We start from the raw sequence: 17,149 nt of genomic DNA on the forward strand, positions 1-17,149 counted from the left end.
CTTACATTTTTTCAATCAATATCAGATCTGTCGGTGTAATGCACGCCTCTCCTTTTTTGCAATTGCTTTTCTATTTGTTAAATGTTATTTAGCATTTAGATGTTCTTCGTCTGTTTTTGTGATATAACCTACCCCTCCCTACCCCTACCACGTTCATAAACCTATAATTTTGTTGGGATATAATCATTTGGCGTTTCATCCTCCCTCCCTCCCTCCCTCCCTCCCTCCCTCCCTCCCTGACATAATGCATGTTTGATGAGATTATTTTGCTTACATAACACATTTAAATATAAATTGCCTAGGATTATACTATTTTTTACGTTTTTTTTAAATTTATGTATCGTCGTTATTTATGTATTTTACCATTGTTATTAATTTGAATTTTCCCTCTTCAGTTCGAGCTAAAGTGGCATCTATCGGAATATTTCATGATTTAAATCGCGCTTTCGTAGGCTGTTCACTACTCCGCTGAACGTCAAAGTTTTATAAAAATAATAAAATTATTCTCCAGTATAAGATTCGCATCTCAATATCAGCGTTCGCCAACGACCATACCATGTTGAACACACCGGTTCTCGTCCGATCACCGAAGTTAAGCAACATTGGGCGCGGTCAGTACTTGGATGGGTGACCGCTTGGGAACACCGCGTGCCGTTGGCCCTCTTCTTTTTTGATTTTTTTTTCAATTTTCTAAATGTTATTTAAGTATTCGGTTGTTTTTCGTCTCTCCCTAACGTTTAATTGCGTGTTGATACAGTCGTTTGGCGTTTCATCCTCCACCCCTACGTACTTAACTTACATTTTTTCAATCAATATCAGATCTGTCGGTGTAATGCACGCCTCTCCTTTTTTGCAATTGCTTTTCTATTTGTTAAATGTTATTTAGCATTTAGATGTTCTTCGTCTGTTTTTGTGATATAACCTACCCCTCCCTACCCCTACCACGTTCATAAACCTATAATTTTGTTGGGATATAATCATTTGGCGTTTCATCCTCCCTCCCTCCCTCCCTCCCTCCCTGACATAATGCATGTTTGATGAGATTATTTTGCTTACATAACACATTTAAATAGAAATTGCCTAGGATTATACTATTTTTTACGTTTTTTTTAAATTTATGTATCGTCGTTATTTATGTGTTTTACCATTGTTATTAATTTGAATTTTCCCTCTTCAGTTCGAGCTAAAGTGGCATCTATCGGAATATTTCATGATTTAAATCGCGCTTTCGTAGGCTGTTCACTACTCCGCTGAACGTCAAAGTTTTATAAAAATAATAAAATTATTCTCCAGTATAAGATTCGCATCTCAATATCAACGTTCGCCAACGACCATACCATGTTGAACACACCGGTTCTCGTCCGATCACCGAAGTTAAGCAACATTGGGCGCGGTCAGTACTTGGATGGGTGACCGCTTGGGAACACCGCGTGCCGTTGGCCCTCTTCTTTTTTGAATTTTTTTTCAATTTTCTAAATGTTATTTAAGTATTCGGTTGTTTTTCGTCTCTCCCTAACGTTTAATTGCGTGTTGATACAGTCGTTTGGCGTTTCATCCTCCACCCCTACGTACTTAACTTACATTTTTTCAATCAATATCAGATCTGTCGGTGTAATGCACGCCTCTCCTTTTTTGCAATTGCTTTTCTATTTGTTAAATGTTATTTAGCATTTAGATGTTCTTCGTCTGTTTTTGTGATATAACCTACCCCTCCCTACCCCTACCACGTTCATAAACCTATAATTTTGTTGGGATATAATCATTTGGCGTTTCATCCTCCCTCCCTCCCTCCCTCCCTCCCTCCCTCCCTCCCTCCCTCCCTCCCTCCCTGACATAATGCATGTTTGATGAGATTATTTTGCTTACATAACACATTTAAATATAAATTGCCTAGGATTATACTATTTTTTACGTTTTTTTTAAATTTATGTATCGTCGTTATTTATGTGTTTTACCATTGTTATTAATTTGAATTTTCCCTCTTCAGTTCGAGCTAAAGTGGCATCTATCGGAATATTTCATGATTTAAATCGCGCTTTCGTAGGCTGTTCACTACTCCGCTGAACGTCAAAGTTTTATAAAAATAATAAAATTATTCTCCAGTATAAGATTCGCATCTCAATATCAGCGTTCGCCAACGACCATACCATGTTGAACACACCGGTTCTCGTCCGATCACCGAAGTTAAGCAACATTGGGCGCGGTCAGTACTTGGATGGGTGACCGCTTGGGAACACCGCGTGCCGTTGGCCCTCTTCTTTTTTGAATTTTTTTTCAATTTTCTAAATGTTATTTAAGTATTCGGTTGTTTTTCGTCTCTCCCTAACGTTTAATTGCGTGTTGATACAGTCGTTTGGCGTTTCATCCTCCACCCCTACGTACTTAACTTACATTTTTTCAATCAATATCAGATCTGTCGGTGTAATGCACGCCTCTCCTTTTTTGCAATTGCTTTTCTATTTGTTAAATGTTATTTAGCATTTAGATGTTCTTCGTCTGTTTTTGTGATATAACCTACCCCTCCCTACCCCTACCACGTTCATAAACCTATAATTTTGTTGGGATATAATCATTTGGCGTTTCATCCTCCCTCCCTCCCTCCCTCCCTCCCTCCCTCCCTCCCTGACATAATGCATGTTTGATGAGATTATTTTGCTTACATAACACATTTAAATATAAATTGCCTAGGATTATACTATTTTTTACGTTTTTTTTAAATTTATGTATCGTCGTTATTTATGTATTTTACCATTGTTATTAATTTGAATTTTCCCTCTTCAGTTCGAGCTAAAGTGGCATCTATCGGAATATTTCATGATTTAAATCGCGCTTTCGTAGGCTGTTCACTACTCCGCTGAACGTCAAAGTTTTATAAAAATAATAAAATTTTTCTCCAGTATAAGATTCGCATCTCAATATCAGCGTTCGCCAACGACCATACCATGTTGAACACACCGGTTCTCGTCCGATCACCGAAGTTAAGCAACATTGGGCGCGGTCAGTACTTGGATGGGTGACCGCTTGGGAACACCGCGTGCCGTTGGCCCTCTTCTTTTTTGAATTTTTTTTCAATTTTCTAAATGTTATTTAAGTATTCGGTTGTTTTTCGTCTCTCCCTAACGTTTAATTGCGTGTTGATACAGTCGTTTGGCGTTTCATCCTCCACCCCTACGTACTTAACTTACATTTTTTCAATCAATATCAGATCTGTCGGTGTAATGCACGCCTCTCCTTTTTTGCAATTGCTTTTCTATTTGTTAAATGTTATTTAGCATTTAGATGTTCTTCGTCTGTTTTTGTGATATAACCTACCCCTCCCTACCCCTACCACGTTCATAAACCTATAATTTTGTTGGGATATAATCATTTGGCGTTTCATCCTCCCCCCCTCCCTCCCTCCCTCCCTCCCTCCCTCCCTGACATAATGCATGTTTGATGAGATTATTTTGCTTACATAACACATTTAAATATAAATTGCCTAGGATTATACTATTTTTTACGTTTTTTTTAAATTTATGTATCGTCGTTATTTATGTATTTTACCATTGTTATTAATTTGAATTTTCCCTCTTCAGTTCGAGCTAAAGTGGCATCTATCGGAATATTTCATGATTTAAATCGCGCTTTCGTAGGCTGTTCACTACTCCGCTGAACGTCAAAGTTTTATAAAAATAATAAAATTATTCTCCAGTATAAGATTCGCATCTCAATATCAGCGTTCGCCAACGACCATACCATGTTGAACACACCGGTTCTCGTCCGATCACCGAAGTTAAGCAACATTGGGCGCGGTCAGTACTTGGATGGGTGACCGCTTGGGAACACCGCGTGCCGTTGGCCCTCTTCTTTTTTGAATTTTTTTTCAATTTTCTAAATGTTATTTAAGTATTCGGTTGTTTTTCGTCTCTCCCTAACGTTTAATTGCGTGTTGATACAGTCGTTTGGCGTTTCATCCTCCACCCCTACGTACTTAACTTACATTTTTTCAATCAATATCAGATCTGTCGGTGTAATGCACGCCTCTCCTTTTTTGCAATTGCTTTTCTATTTGTTAAATGTTATTTAGCATTTAGATGTTCTTCGTCTGTTTTTGTGATATAACCTACCCCTCCCTACCCCTACCACGTTCATAAACCTATAATTTTGTTGGGATATAATCATTTGGCGTTTCATCCTCCCTCCCTCCCTCCCTCCCTCCCTCCCTCCCTCCCTCCCTGACAAAATGCATGTTTGATGAGATTATTTTGCTTACATAACACATTTAAATATAAATTGCCTAGGATTATACTATTTTTTACGTTTTTTTTAAATTTATGTATCGTCGTTATTTATGTATTTTACCATTGTTATTAATTTGAATTTTCCCTCTTCAGTTCGAGCTAAAGTGGCATCTATCGGAATATTTCATGATTTAAATCGCGCTTTCGTAGGCTGTTCACTACTCCGCTGAACGTCAAAGTTTTATAAAAATAATAAAATTATTCTCCAGTATAAGATTCGCATCTCAATATCAGCGTTCGCCAACGACCATACCATGTTGAACACACCGGTTCTCGTCCGATCACCGAAGTTAAGCAACATTGGGCGCGGTCAGTACTTGGATGGGTGACCGCTTGGGAACACCGCGTGCCGTTGGCCCTCTTCTTTTTTGAATTTTTTTTCAATTTTCTAAATGTTATTTAAGTATTCGGTTGTTTTTCGTCTCTCCCTAACGTTTAATTGCGTGTTGATACAGTCGTTTGGCGTTTCATCCTCCACCCCTACGTACTTAACTTACATTTTTTCAATCAATATCAGATCTGTCGGTGTAATGCACGCCTCTCCTTTTTTGCAATTGCTTTTCTATTTGTTAAATGTTATTTAGCATTTAGATGTTCTTCGTCTGTTTTTGTGATATAACCTACCCCTCCCTACCCCTACCACGTTCATAAACCTATAATTTTGTTGGGATATAATCATTTGGCGTTTCATCCTCCCTCCCTCCCTCCCTCCCTCCCTCCCTCCCTCCCTCCCTCCCTCCCTGACATAATGCATGTTTGATGAGATTATTTTGCTTACATAACACATTTAAATATAAATTGCCTAGGATTATACTATTTTTTACGTTTTTTTTAAATTTATGTATCGTCGTTATTTATGTGTTTTACCATTGTTATTAATTTGAATTTTCCCTCTTCAGTTCGAGCTAAAGTGGCATCTATCGGAATATTTCATGATTTAAATCGCGCTTTCGTAGGCTGTTCACTACTCCGCTGAACGTCGGGGTTTTATAAAAATAATAAAATTATTCTCCAGTATAAGATTCGCATCTCAATATCAGCGTTCGCCAACGACCATACCATGTTGAACACACTGGTTCTCGTCCGATCACCGAAGTTAAGCAACATTGGGCGCGGTCAGTACTTGGATGGGTGACCGCTTGGGAACACCGCGTGCCGTTGGCCCTCTTCTTTTTTGAATTTTTTTTCAATTTTCTAAATGTTATTTAAGTATTCGGTTGTTTTTCGTCACTCCCTAACGTTTAATTGCGTGTTGATACAGTCGTTTGGCGTTTCATCCTCCACCCCTACGTACTTAACTTACATTTTTTCAATCAATATCAGATCTGTCGGTGTAATGCACGCCTCTCCTTTTTTGCAATTGCTTTTCTATTTGTTAAATGTTATTTAGCATTTAGATGTTCTTCGTCTGTTTTTGTGATATAACCTACCCCTCCCTACCCCTACCACGTTCATAAACCTATAATTTTGTTGGGATATAATCATTTGGCGTTTCATCCTCCCTCCCTCCCTCCCTCCCTCCCTCCCTCCCTCCCTCCCTGACATAATGCATGTTTGATGAGATTATTTTGCTTACATAACACATTTAAATATAAATTGCCTAGGATTATACTATTTTTTACGTTTTTTTAAAATTTATGTATCGTCGTTATTTATGTGTTTTACCATTGTTATTAATTTGAATTTTCCCTCTTCAGTTCGAGCTAAAGTGGCATCTATCGGAATATTTCATGATTTAAATCGCGCTTTCGTAGGCTGTTCACTACTCCGCTGAACGTCAAAGTTTTATAAAAATAATAAAATTATTCTCCAGTATAAGATTTGCATCTCAATATCAGCGTTCGCCAACGACCATACCATGTTGAACACACCGGTTCTCGTCCGATCACCGAAGTTAAGCAACATTGGGCGCGGTCAGTACTTGGATGGGTGACCGCTTGGGAACACCGCGTGCCGTTGGCCCTCTTCTTTTTTGAATTTTTTTTCAATTTTCTAAATGTTATTTAAGTATTCGGTTGTTTTTCGTCTCTCCCTAACGTTTAATTGCGTGTTGATACAGTCGTTTGGCGTTTCATCCTCCACCCCTACGTACTTAACTTACATTTTTTCAATCAATATCAGATCTGTCGGTGTAATGCACGCCTCTCCTTTTTTGCAATTGCTTTTCTATTTGTTAAATGTTATTTAGCATTTAGATGTTCTTCGTCTGTTTTTGTGATATAACCTACCCCTCCCTACCCCTACCACGTTCATAAACCTATAATTTTGTTGGGATATAATCATTTGGCGTTTCATCCTCCCTCCCTCCCTCCCTCCCTCCCTCCCTCCCTCCCTCCCTCCCTCCCTGACATAATGCATGTTTGATGAGATTATTTTGCTTACATAACACATTTAAATATAAATTGCCTAGGATTATACTATTTTTTACGTTTTTTTTAAATTTATGTATCGTCGTTATTTATGTATTTTACCATTGTTATTAATTTGAATTTTCCCTCTTCAGTTCGAGCTAAAGTGGCATCTATCGGAATATTTCATGATTTAAATCGCGCTTTCGTAGGCTGTTCACTACTCCGCTGAACGTCAAAGTTTTATAAAAATAATAAAATTATTCTCCAGTATAAGATTCGCATCTCAATAACAGCGTTCGCCAACGACCATACCATGTTGAACACACCGGTTCTCGTCCGATCACCGAAGTTAAGCAACATTGGGCGCGGTCAGTACTTGGATGGGTGACCGCTTGGGAACACCGCGTGCCGTTGGCCCTCTTCTTTTTTGAATTTTTTTTCAATTTTCTAAATGTTATTTAAGTATTCGGTTGTTTTTCGTCTCTCCCTAACGTTTAATTGCGTGTTGATACAGTCGTTTGGCGTTTCATCCTCCACCCCTACGTACTTAACTTACATTTTTTCAATCAATATCAGATCTGTCGGTGTAATGCACGCCTCTCCTTTTTTGCAATTGCTTTTCTATTTGTTAAATGTTATTTAGCATTTAGATGTTCTTCGTCTGTTTTTGTGATATAACCTACCCCTCCCTACCCCTACCACGTTCATAAACCTATAATTTTGTTGGGATATAATCATTTGGCGTTTCATCCTCCCTCCCTCCCTCCCTCCCTCCCTCCCTCCCTCCCTGACATAATGCATGTTTGATGAGATTATTTTGCTTACATAACACATTTAAATATAAATTGCCTAGGATTATACTATTTTTTACGTTTTTTTAAATTTATGTATCGTCGTTATTTATGTATTTTACCATTGTTATTAATTTGAATTTTCCCTCTTCAGTTCGAGCTAAAGTGGCATCTATCGGAATATTTCATGATTTAAATCGCGCTTTCGTAGGCTGTTCACTACTCCGCTGAACGTCAAAGTTTTATAAAAATAATAAAATTATTCTCCAGTATAAGATTCGCATCTCAATATCAGCGTTCGCCAACGACCATACCATGTTGAACACACCGGTTCTCGTCCGATCACCGAAGTTAAGCAACATTGGGCGCGGTCAGTACTTGGATGGGTGACCGCTTGGGAACACCGCGTGCCGTTGGCCCTCTTCTTTTTTGAATTTTTTTTCAATTTTCTAAATGTTATTTAAGTATTCGGTTGTTTTTCGTCTCTCCCTAACGTTTAATTGCGTGTTGATACAGTCGTTTGGCGTTTCATCCTCCACCCCTACGTACTTAACTTACATTTTTTCAATCAATATCAGATCTGTCGGTGTAATGCACGCCTCTCCTTTTTTGCAATTGCTTTTCTATTTGTTAAATGTTATTTAGCATTTAGATGTTCTTCGTCTGTTTTTGTGATATAACCTACCCCTCCCTACCCCTACCACGTTCATAAACCTATAATTTTGTTGGGATATAATCATTTGGCGTTTCATCCTCCCTCCCTCCCTCCCTCCCTCCCTCCCTCCCTCCCTCCCTCCCTCCCTCCCTGACATAATGCATGTTTGATGAGATTATTTTGCTTACATAACACATTTAAATATAAATTGCCTAGGATTATACTATTTTTTACGTTTTTTTTAAATTTATGTATCGTCGTTATTTATGTATTTTACCATTGTTATTAATTTGAATTTTCCCTCTTCAGTTCGAGCTAAAGTGGCATCTATCGGAATATTTCATGATTTAAATCGCGCTTTCGTAGGCTGTTCACTACTCCGCTGAACGTCAAAGTTTTATAAAAATAATAAAATTATTCTCCAGTATAAGATTCGCATCTCAATATCAGCGTTCGCCAACGACCATACCATGTTGAACACACCGGTTCTCGTCCGATCACCGAAGTTAAGCAACATTGGGCGCGGTCAGTACTTGGATGGGTGACCGCTTGGGAACACCGCGTGCCGTTGGCCCTCTTCTTTTTTGAATTTTTTTTCAATTTTCTAAATGTTATTTAAGTATTCGGTTGTTTTTCGTCTCTCCCTAACGTTTAATTGCGTGTTGATACAGTCGTTTGGCGTTTCATCCTCCACCCCTACGTACTTAACTTACATTTTTTCAATCAATATCAGATCTGTCGGTGTAATGCACGCCTCTCCTTTTTTGCAATTGCTTTTCTATTTGTTAAATGTTATTTAGCATTTAGATGTTCTTCGTCTGTTTTTGTGATATAACCTACCCCTCCCTACCCCTACCACGTTCATAAACCTATAATTTTGTTGGGATATAATCATTTGGCGTTTCATCCTCCCTCCCTCCCTCCCTCCCTCCCTCCCTCCCTCCCTCCCTCCCTCCCTCCCTCCCTCCCTCCCTCCCTCCCTCCCTGACATAATGCATGTTTGATGAGATTATTTTGCTTACATAACACATTTAAATATAAATTGCCTAGGATTATACTATTTTTTACGTTTTTTTTAAATTTATGTATCATCGTTATTTATGTGTTTTACCATTGTTATTAATTTGAATTTTCCCTCTTCAGTTCGAGCTAAAGTGGCATCTATCGGAATATTTCATGATTTAAATCGCGCTTTCGTAGGCTGTTCACTACTCCGCTGAACGTCAAAGTTTTATAAAAATAATAAAATTATTCTCCAGTATAAGATTCGCATCTCAATATCAACGTTCGCCAACGACCATACCATGTTGAACACACCGGTTCTCGTCCGATCACCGAAGTTAAGCAACATTGGGCGCGGTCAGTACTTGGATGGGTGACCGCTTGGGAACACCGCGTGCCGTTGGCCCTCTTCTTTTTTGAATTTTTTTTCAATTTTCTAAATGTTATTTAAGTATTCGGTTGTTTTTCGTCTCTCCCTAACGTTTAATTGCGTGTTGATACAGTCGTTTGGCGTTTCATCCTCCACCCCTACGTACTTAACTTACATTTTTTCAATCAATATCAGATCTGTCGGTGTAATGCACGCCTCTCCTTTTTTGCAATTGCTTTTCTATTTGTTAAATGTTATTTAGCATTTAGATGTTCTTCGTCTGTTTTTGTGATATAACCTACCCCTCCCTACCCCTACCACGTTCATAAACCTATAATTTTGTTGGGATATAATCATTTGGCGTTTCATCCTCCCTCCCTCCCTCCCTCCCTCCCTCCCTCCCTCCCTCCCTGACATAATGCATGTTTGATGAGATTATTTTGCTTACATAACACATTTAAATATAAATTGCCTAGGATTATACTATTTTTTACGTTTTTTTTAAATTTATGTATCGTCGTTATTTATGTGTTTTACCATTGTTATTAATTTGAATTTTCCCTCTTCAGTTCGAGCTAAAGTGGCATCTATCGGAATATTTCATGATTTAAATCGCGCTTTCGTAGGCTGTTCACTACTCCGCTGAACGTCAAAGTTTTATAAAAATAATAAAATTATTCTCCAGTATAAGATTTGCATCTCAATATCAGCGTTCGCCAACGACCATACCATGTTGAACACACCGGTTCTCGTCCGATCACCGAAGTTAAGCAACATTGGGCGCGGTCAGTACTTGGATGGGTGACCGCTTGGGAACACCGCGTGCCGTTGGCCCTCTTCTTTTTTGAATTTTTTTTCAATTTTCTAAATGTTATTTAAGTATTCGGTTGTTTTTCGTCTCTCCCTAACGTTTAATTGCGTGTTGATACAGTCGTTTGGCGTTTCATCCTCCACCCCTACGTACTTAACTTACATTTTTTCAATCAATATCAGATCTGTCGGTGTAATGCACGCCTCTCCTTTTTTGCAATTGCTTTTCTATTTGTTTAATGTTATTTAGCATTTAGATGTTCTTCGTCTGTTTTTGTGATATAACCTACCCCTCACCACCCCTACCACGTTCATAAACCTATAATTTTGTTGGGATATAATCATTTGGCGTTTCATCCTCCCTCCCTCCCTCCCTCCCTCCCTCCCTCCCTCCCTCCCTGACATAATGCATGTTTGATGAGATTATTTTGCTTACATAACACATTTAAATATAAATTGCCTAGGATTATACTATTTTTTACGTTTTTTTTAAATTTATGTATCGTCGTTATTTATTTGTTTTACCATTGTTATTAATTTGAATTTTCCCTCTTCAGTTCGAGCTAAAGTGGCATCTATCGGAATATTTCATGATTTAAATCGCGCTTTCGTAGGCTGTTCACTTCTCCGCTGAACGTCAAAGTTTTATAAAAATAATAAAATTATTCTCCAGTATAAGATTTGCATCTCAATATCAGCGTTCGCCAACGACCATACCATGTTGAACACACCGGTTCTCGTCCGATCACCGAAGTTAAGCAACATTGGGCGCGGTCAGTACTTGGATGGGTGACCGCTTGGGAACACCGCGTGCCGTTGGCCCTCTTCTTTTTTGAATTTTTTTTCAATTTTCTAAATGTTATTTAAGTATTCGGTTGTTTTTCGTCTCTCCCTAACGTTTAATTGCGTGTTGATACAGTCGTTTGGCGTTTCATCCTCCACCCCTACGTACTTAACTTACATTTTTTCAATCAATATCAGATCTGTCGGTGTAATGCACGCCTCTCCTTTTTTGCAATTGCTTTTCTATTTGTTAAATGTTATTTAGCATTTAGATGTTCTTCGTCTGTTTTTGTGATATAACCTACCCCTCCCTACCCCTACCACGTTCATAAACCTATAATTTTGTTGGGATATAATCATTTGGCGTTTCATCCTCCCTCCCTCCCTCCCTCCCTCCCTGACATAATGCATGTTTGATGAGATTATTTTGCTTACATAACACATTTAAATATAAATTGCCTAGGATTATACTATTTTTTACGTTTTTTTAAAATTTATGTATCGTCGTTATTTATGTATTTTACCATTGTTATTAATTTGAATTTTCCCTCTTCAGTTCGAGCTAAAGTGGCATCTATCGGAATATTTCATGATTTAAATCGCGCTTTCGTAGGCTGTTCACTACTCCGCTGAACGTCAAAGTTTTATAAAAATAATAAAATTATTCTCCAGTATAAGATTCGCATCTCAATATCAGCGTTCGCCAACGACCATACCATGTTGAACACACCGGTTCTCGTCCGATCACCGAAAATAAGCAACATTGGGCGCGGTCAGTACTTGGATGGGTGACCGCTTGGGAACACCGCGTGCCGTTGGCCCTCTTCTTTTTTGAATTTTTTTTCAATTTTCTAAATGTTATTTAAGTATTCGGTTGTTTTTCGTCTCTCCCTAACGTTTAATTGCGTGTTGATACAGTCGTTTGGCGTTTCATCCTCCACCCCTACGTACTTAACTTACATTTTTTCAATCAATATCAGATCTGTCGGTGTAATGCACGCCTCTCCTTTTTTGCAATTGCTTTTCTATTTGTTTAATGTTATTTAGCATTTAGATGTTCTTCGTCTGTTTTTGTGATATAACCTACCCCTCCCTACCCCTACCACGTTCATAAACCTATAATTTTGTTGGGATATAATCATTTGGCGTTTCATCCTCCCTCCCTCCCTCCCTCCCTCCCTCCCTCCCTGACATAATGCATGTTTGATGAGATTATTTTGCTTACATAACACATTTAAATATAAATTGCCTAGGATTATACTATTTTTTACGTTTTTTTTAAATTTATGTATCGTCGTTATTTATGTATTTTACCATTGTTATTAATTTGAATTTTCCCTCTTCAGTTCGAGCTAAAGTGGCATCTATCGGAATATTTCATGATTTAAATCGCGCTTTCGTAGGCTGTTCACTACTCCGCTGAACGTCAAAGTTTTATAAAAATAATAAAATTATTCTACAGTATAAGATTCGCATCTCAATATCAGCGTTCGCCAACGACCATACCATGTTGAACACACCGGTTCTCGTCCGATCACCGAAGTTAAGCAACATTGGGCGCGGTCAGTACTTGGATGGGTGACCGCTTGGGAACACCGCGTGCCGTTGGCCCTCTTCTTTTTTGAATTTTTTTTCAATTTTCTAAATGTTATTTAAGTATTCGGTTGTTTTTCGTCTCTCCCTAACGTTTAATTGCGTGTTGATACAGTCGTTTGGCGTTTCATCCTCCACCCCTACGTACTTAACTTACATTTTTTCAATCAATATCAGATCTGTCGGTGTAATGCACGCCTCTCCTTTTTTGCAATTGCTTTTCTATTTGTTAAATGTTATTTAGCATTTAGATGTTCTTCGTCTGTTTTTGTGATATAACCTACCCCTCCCTACCCCTACCACGTTCATAAACCTATAATTTTGTTGGGATATAATCATTTGGCGTTTCATCCTCCCTCCCTCCCTCCCTCCCTCCCTCCCTCCCTCCCTCCCTGACATAATGCATGTTTGATGAGATTATTTTGCTTACATAACACATTTAAATATAAATTGCCTAGGATTATACTATTTTTTACGTTTTTTTTAAATTTATGTATCGTCGTTATTTATGTGTTTTACCATTGTTATTAATTTGAATTTTCCCTCTTCAGTTCGAGCTAAAGTGGCATCTATCGGAATATTTCATGATTTAAATCGCGCTTTCGTAGGCTGTTCACTACTCCGCTGAACGTCAAAGTTTTATAAAAATAATAAAATTATTCTCCAGTATAAGATTCGCATCTCAATATCAGCGTTCGCCAACGACCATACCATGTTGAACACACCGGTTCTCGTCCGATCACCGAAGTTAAGCAACATTGGGCGCGGTCAGTACTTGGATGGGTGACCGCTTGGGAACACCGCGTGCCGTTGGCCCTCTTCTTTTTTGAATTTTTTTTCAATTTTCTAAATGTTATTTAAGTATTCGGTTGTTTTTCGTCTCTCCCTAACGTTTAATTGCGTGTTGATACAGTCGTTTGGCGTTTCATCCTCCACCCCTACGTACTTAACTTACATTTTTTCAATCAATATCAGATCTGTCGGTGTAATGCACGCCTCTCCTTTTTTGCAATTGCTTTTCTATTTGTTAAATGTTATTTAGCATTGAGATGTTCTTCGTCTGTTTTTGTGATATAACCTACCCCTCCCTACCCCTACCACGTTCATAAACCTATAATTTTGTTGGGATATAATCATTTGGCGTTTCATCCTCCCTCCCTCCCTCCCTCCCTCCCTCCCTCCCTCCCTCCCTCCCTCCCTGACATAATGCATGTTTGATGAGATTATTTTGCTTACATAACACATTTAAATATAAATTGCCTAGGATTATACTATTTTTTACGTTTTTTTTAAATTTATGTATCGTCGTTATTTATGTGTTTTACCATTGTTATTAATTTGAATTTTCCCTCTTCAGTTCGAGCTAAAGTGGCATCTATCGGAATATTTCATGATTTAAATCGCGCTTTCGTAGGCTGTTCACTACTCCGCTGAACGTCAAAGTTTTATAAAAATAATAAAATTATTCTCCAGTATAAGATTTGCATCTCAATATCAGCGTTCGCCAACGACCATACCATGTTGAACACACCGGTTCTCGTCCGATCACCGAAGTTAAGCAACATTGGGCGCGGTCAGTACTTGGATGGGTGACCGCTTGGGAACACCGCGTGCCGTTGGCCCTCTTCTTTTTTGAATTTTTTTTCAATTTTCTAAATGTTATTTAAGTATTCGGTTGTTTTTCGTCTCTCCCTAACGTTTAATTGCGTGTTGATACAGTCGTTTGGCGTTTCATCCTCCACCCCTACGTACTTAACTTACATTTTTTCAATCAATATCAGATCTGTCGGTGTAATGCACGCCTCTCCTTTTTTGCAATTGCTTTTCTATTTGTTTAATGTTATTTAGCATTTAGATGTTCTTCGTCTGTTTTTGTGATATAACCTACCCCTCCCTACCCCTACCACGTTCATAAACCTATAATTTTGTTGGGATATAATCATTTGGCGTTTCATCCTCCCTCCCTCCCTCCCTCCCTCCCTCCCTGACATAATGCATGTTTGATGAGATTATTTTGCTTACATAACACATTTAAATATAAATTGCCTAGGATTATACTATTTTTTACGTTTTTTTTAAATTTATGTATCGTCGTTATTTATGTATTTTACCATTGTTATTAATTTGAATTTTCCCTCTTCAGTTCGAGCTAAAGTGGCATCTATCGGAATATTTCATGATTTAAATCGCGCTTTCGTAGGCTGTTCACTACTCCGCTGAACGTCAAAGTTTTATAAAAATAATAAAATTATTCTACAGTATAAGATTCGCATCTCAATATCAGCGTTCGCCAACGACCATACCATGTTGAACACACCGGTTCTCGTCCGATCACCGAAGTTAAGCAACATTGGGCGCGGTCAGTACTTGGATGGGTGACCGCTTGGGAACACCGCGTGCCGTTGGCCCTCTTCTTTTTTGAATTTTTTTTCAATTTTCTAAATGTTATTTAAGTATTCGGTTGTTTTTCGTCTCTCCCTAACGTTTAATTGCGTGTTGATACAGTCGTTTGGCGTTTCATCCTCCACCCCTACGTACTTAACTTACATTTTTTCAATCAATATCAGATCTGTCGGTGTAATGCACGCCTCTCCTTTTTTGCAATTGCTTTTCTATTTGTTAAATGTTATTTAGCATTTAGATGTTCTTCGTCTGTTTTTGTGATATAACCTACCCCTCCCTACCCCTACCACGTTCATAAACTTATAATTTTGTTGGGATATAATCATTTGGCGTTTCATCCTCCCTCCCTCCCTCCCTCCCTCCCTCCCTGACATAATGCATGTTTGATGAGATTATTTTGCTTACATAACACATTTAAATATAAATTGCCTAGGATTATACTATTTTTTACGTTTTTTTTAAATTTATGTATCGTCGTTATTTATGTGTTTTACCATTGTTATTAATTTGAATTTTCCCTCTTCAGTTCGAGCTAAAGTGGCATCTATCGGAATATTTCATGATTTAAATCGCGCTTTCGTAGGCTGTTCACTACTCCGCTGAACGTCAAAGTTTTATAAAAATAATAAAATTATTCTCCAGTATAAGATTCGCATCTCAATATCAGCGTTCGCCAACGACCATACCATGTTGAACACACCGGTTCTCGTCCGATCACCGAAGTTAAGCAACATTGGGCGCGGTCAGTACTTGGATGGGTGACCGCTTGGGAACACCGCGTGCCGTTGGCCCTCTTCTTTTTTGAATTTTTTTTCAATTTTCTAAATGTTATTTAAGTATTCGGTTGTTTTTCGTCTCTCCCTAACGTTTAATTGCGTGTTGATACAGTCGTTTGGCGTTTCATCCTCCACCCCTACGTACTTAACTTACATTTTTTCAATCAATATCAGATCTGTCGGTGTAATGCACGCCTCTCCTTTTTTGCAATTGCTTTTCTATTTGTTAAATGTTATTTAGCATTGAGATGTTCTTCGTCTGTTTTTGTGATATAACCTACCCCTCCCTACCCCTACCACGTTCATAAACCTATAATTTTGTTGGGATATAATCATTTGGCGTTTCATCCTCCCTCCCTCCCTCCCTCCCTCCCTCCCTGACATAATGCATGTTTGATGAGATTATTTTGCTTACATAACACATTTAAATATAAATTGCCTAGGATTATACTATTTTTTACGTTTTTTTTAAATTTATGTATCGTCGTTATTTATGTGTTTTACCATTGTTATTAATTTGAATTTTCCCTCTTCAGTTCGAGCTAAAGTGGCATCTATCGGAATATTTCATGATTTAAATCGCGCTTTCGTAGGCTGTTCACTACTCCGCTGAACGTCAAAGTTTTATAAAAATAATAAAATTATTCTCCAGTATAAGATTTGCATCTCAATATCAGCGTTCGCCAACGACCATACCATGTTGAACACACCGGTTCTCGTCCGATCACCGAAGTTAAGCAACATTGGGCGCGGTCAGTACTTGGATGGGTGACCGCTTGGGAACACCGCGTGCCGTTGGCCCTCTTCTTTTTTGAATTTTTTTTCAATTTTCTAAATGTTATTTAAGTATTCGGTTGTTTTTCGTCTCTCCCTAACGTTTAATTGCGTGTTGATACAGTCGTTTGGCGTTTCATCCTCCACCCCTACGTACTTAACTTACATTTTTTCAATCAATATCAGATCTGTCGGTGTAATGCACGCCTCTCCTTTTTTGCAATTGCTTTTCTATTTGTTAAATGTTATTTAGCATTTAGATGTTCTTCGTCTGTTTTTGTGATATAACCTACCCCTCCCTACCCCTACCACGTTCATAAACCTATAATTTTGTTGGGATATAATCATTTGGCGTTTCATCCTCCCTCCCTCCCTCCCTCCCTCCCTCCCTCCCTCCCTCCCTCCCTCCCTGACATAATGCATGTTTGATGAGATTATTTTGCTTACATAACACATTTAAATATAAATTGCCTAGGATTATACTATTTTTTACGTTTTTTTTAAATTTATGTATCGTCGTTATTTATGTATTTTACCATTGTTATTAATTTGAATTTTCCC

General features: G+C 38.2%; 21 non-coding genes across 21 annotated transcripts; all 21 read left to right on the top strand.

Annotated features, from left to right (window-relative positions):
- Positions 1–541: 541 nt before the first annotated feature.
- LOC149412942 (5S ribosomal RNA) lies at positions 542–660 on the top strand. The gene has a single exon (XR_016304544.1). It is a non-coding gene; the product is annotated as a 5S ribosomal RNA (ribosomal RNA).
- A 663-nt stretch (positions 661–1,323) lies between these two features.
- On the top strand, positions 1,324–1,442 carry LOC149412943 (5S ribosomal RNA). The gene has a single exon (XR_016304546.1). It is a non-coding gene; the product is annotated as a 5S ribosomal RNA (ribosomal RNA).
- Positions 1,443–2,133: 691 nt separating this feature from the next.
- Positions 2,134–2,252, top strand: LOC149412944 (5S ribosomal RNA). Its single transcript, XR_016304547.1, has one exon. It is a non-coding gene; the product is annotated as a 5S ribosomal RNA (ribosomal RNA).
- A 675-nt stretch (positions 2,253–2,927) lies between these two features.
- LOC149412945 (5S ribosomal RNA) lies at positions 2,928–3,046 on the top strand. Its single transcript, XR_016304548.1, has one exon. It is a non-coding gene; the product is annotated as a 5S ribosomal RNA (ribosomal RNA).
- A 675-nt stretch (positions 3,047–3,721) lies between these two features.
- On the top strand, positions 3,722–3,840 carry LOC149412946 (5S ribosomal RNA). The gene has a single exon (XR_016304549.1). It is a non-coding gene; the product is annotated as a 5S ribosomal RNA (ribosomal RNA).
- A 679-nt stretch (positions 3,841–4,519) lies between these two features.
- LOC149412947 (5S ribosomal RNA) lies at positions 4,520–4,638 on the top strand. Its single transcript, XR_016304550.1, has one exon. It is a non-coding gene; the product is annotated as a 5S ribosomal RNA (ribosomal RNA).
- Positions 4,639–5,325: 687 nt separating this feature from the next.
- On the top strand, positions 5,326–5,444 carry LOC149412948 (5S ribosomal RNA). The gene has a single exon (XR_016304498.1). It is a non-coding gene; the product is annotated as a 5S ribosomal RNA (ribosomal RNA).
- A 679-nt stretch (positions 5,445–6,123) lies between these two features.
- Positions 6,124–6,242, top strand: LOC149412949 (5S ribosomal RNA). The gene has a single exon (XR_016304551.1). It is a non-coding gene; the product is annotated as a 5S ribosomal RNA (ribosomal RNA).
- A 687-nt stretch (positions 6,243–6,929) lies between these two features.
- On the top strand, positions 6,930–7,048 carry LOC149412950 (5S ribosomal RNA). The gene has a single exon (XR_016304552.1). It is a non-coding gene; the product is annotated as a 5S ribosomal RNA (ribosomal RNA).
- A 674-nt stretch (positions 7,049–7,722) lies between these two features.
- Positions 7,723–7,841, top strand: LOC149412951 (5S ribosomal RNA). The gene has a single exon (XR_016304553.1). It is a non-coding gene; the product is annotated as a 5S ribosomal RNA (ribosomal RNA).
- Positions 7,842–8,532: 691 nt separating this feature from the next.
- LOC149412952 (5S ribosomal RNA) lies at positions 8,533–8,651 on the top strand. The gene has a single exon (XR_016304554.1). It is a non-coding gene; the product is annotated as a 5S ribosomal RNA (ribosomal RNA).
- Positions 8,652–9,366: 715 nt separating this feature from the next.
- LOC149412953 (5S ribosomal RNA) lies at positions 9,367–9,485 on the top strand. Its single transcript, XR_016304555.1, has one exon. It is a non-coding gene; the product is annotated as a 5S ribosomal RNA (ribosomal RNA).
- A 679-nt stretch (positions 9,486–10,164) lies between these two features.
- Positions 10,165–10,283, top strand: LOC149412954 (5S ribosomal RNA). Its single transcript, XR_016304557.1, has one exon. It is a non-coding gene; the product is annotated as a 5S ribosomal RNA (ribosomal RNA).
- Positions 10,284–10,962: 679 nt separating this feature from the next.
- On the top strand, positions 10,963–11,081 carry LOC149412955 (5S ribosomal RNA). The gene has a single exon (XR_016304558.1). It is a non-coding gene; the product is annotated as a 5S ribosomal RNA (ribosomal RNA).
- Positions 11,082–11,744: 663 nt separating this feature from the next.
- Positions 11,745–11,863, top strand: LOC149412956 (5S ribosomal RNA). Its single transcript, XR_016304522.1, has one exon. It is a non-coding gene; the product is annotated as a 5S ribosomal RNA (ribosomal RNA).
- A 671-nt stretch (positions 11,864–12,534) lies between these two features.
- LOC149412957 (5S ribosomal RNA) lies at positions 12,535–12,653 on the top strand. The gene has a single exon (XR_016304559.1). It is a non-coding gene; the product is annotated as a 5S ribosomal RNA (ribosomal RNA).
- A 679-nt stretch (positions 12,654–13,332) lies between these two features.
- On the top strand, positions 13,333–13,451 carry LOC149412958 (5S ribosomal RNA). The gene has a single exon (XR_016304560.1). It is a non-coding gene; the product is annotated as a 5S ribosomal RNA (ribosomal RNA).
- A 687-nt stretch (positions 13,452–14,138) lies between these two features.
- On the top strand, positions 14,139–14,257 carry LOC149412959 (5S ribosomal RNA). The gene has a single exon (XR_016304561.1). It is a non-coding gene; the product is annotated as a 5S ribosomal RNA (ribosomal RNA).
- A 667-nt stretch (positions 14,258–14,924) lies between these two features.
- Positions 14,925–15,043, top strand: LOC149412960 (5S ribosomal RNA). Its single transcript, XR_016304293.1, has one exon. It is a non-coding gene; the product is annotated as a 5S ribosomal RNA (ribosomal RNA).
- Positions 15,044–15,710: 667 nt separating this feature from the next.
- Positions 15,711–15,829, top strand: LOC149412961 (5S ribosomal RNA). The gene has a single exon (XR_016304294.1). It is a non-coding gene; the product is annotated as a 5S ribosomal RNA (ribosomal RNA).
- Positions 15,830–16,496: 667 nt separating this feature from the next.
- LOC149412962 (5S ribosomal RNA) lies at positions 16,497–16,615 on the top strand. Its single transcript, XR_016304295.1, has one exon. It is a non-coding gene; the product is annotated as a 5S ribosomal RNA (ribosomal RNA).
- Positions 16,616–17,149: the final 534 nt, after the last annotated feature.

The sequence above is a fragment of the Hesperophylax consimilis genome, chromosome 22, assembly GCF_061612785.1.
Source record: "Hesperophylax consimilis isolate HC1 chromosome 22, BYU_Hcon_1.0, whole genome shotgun sequence".
Taxonomy (NCBI): Eukaryota; Metazoa; Arthropoda; class Insecta; order Trichoptera; family Limnephilidae; genus Hesperophylax; species Hesperophylax consimilis.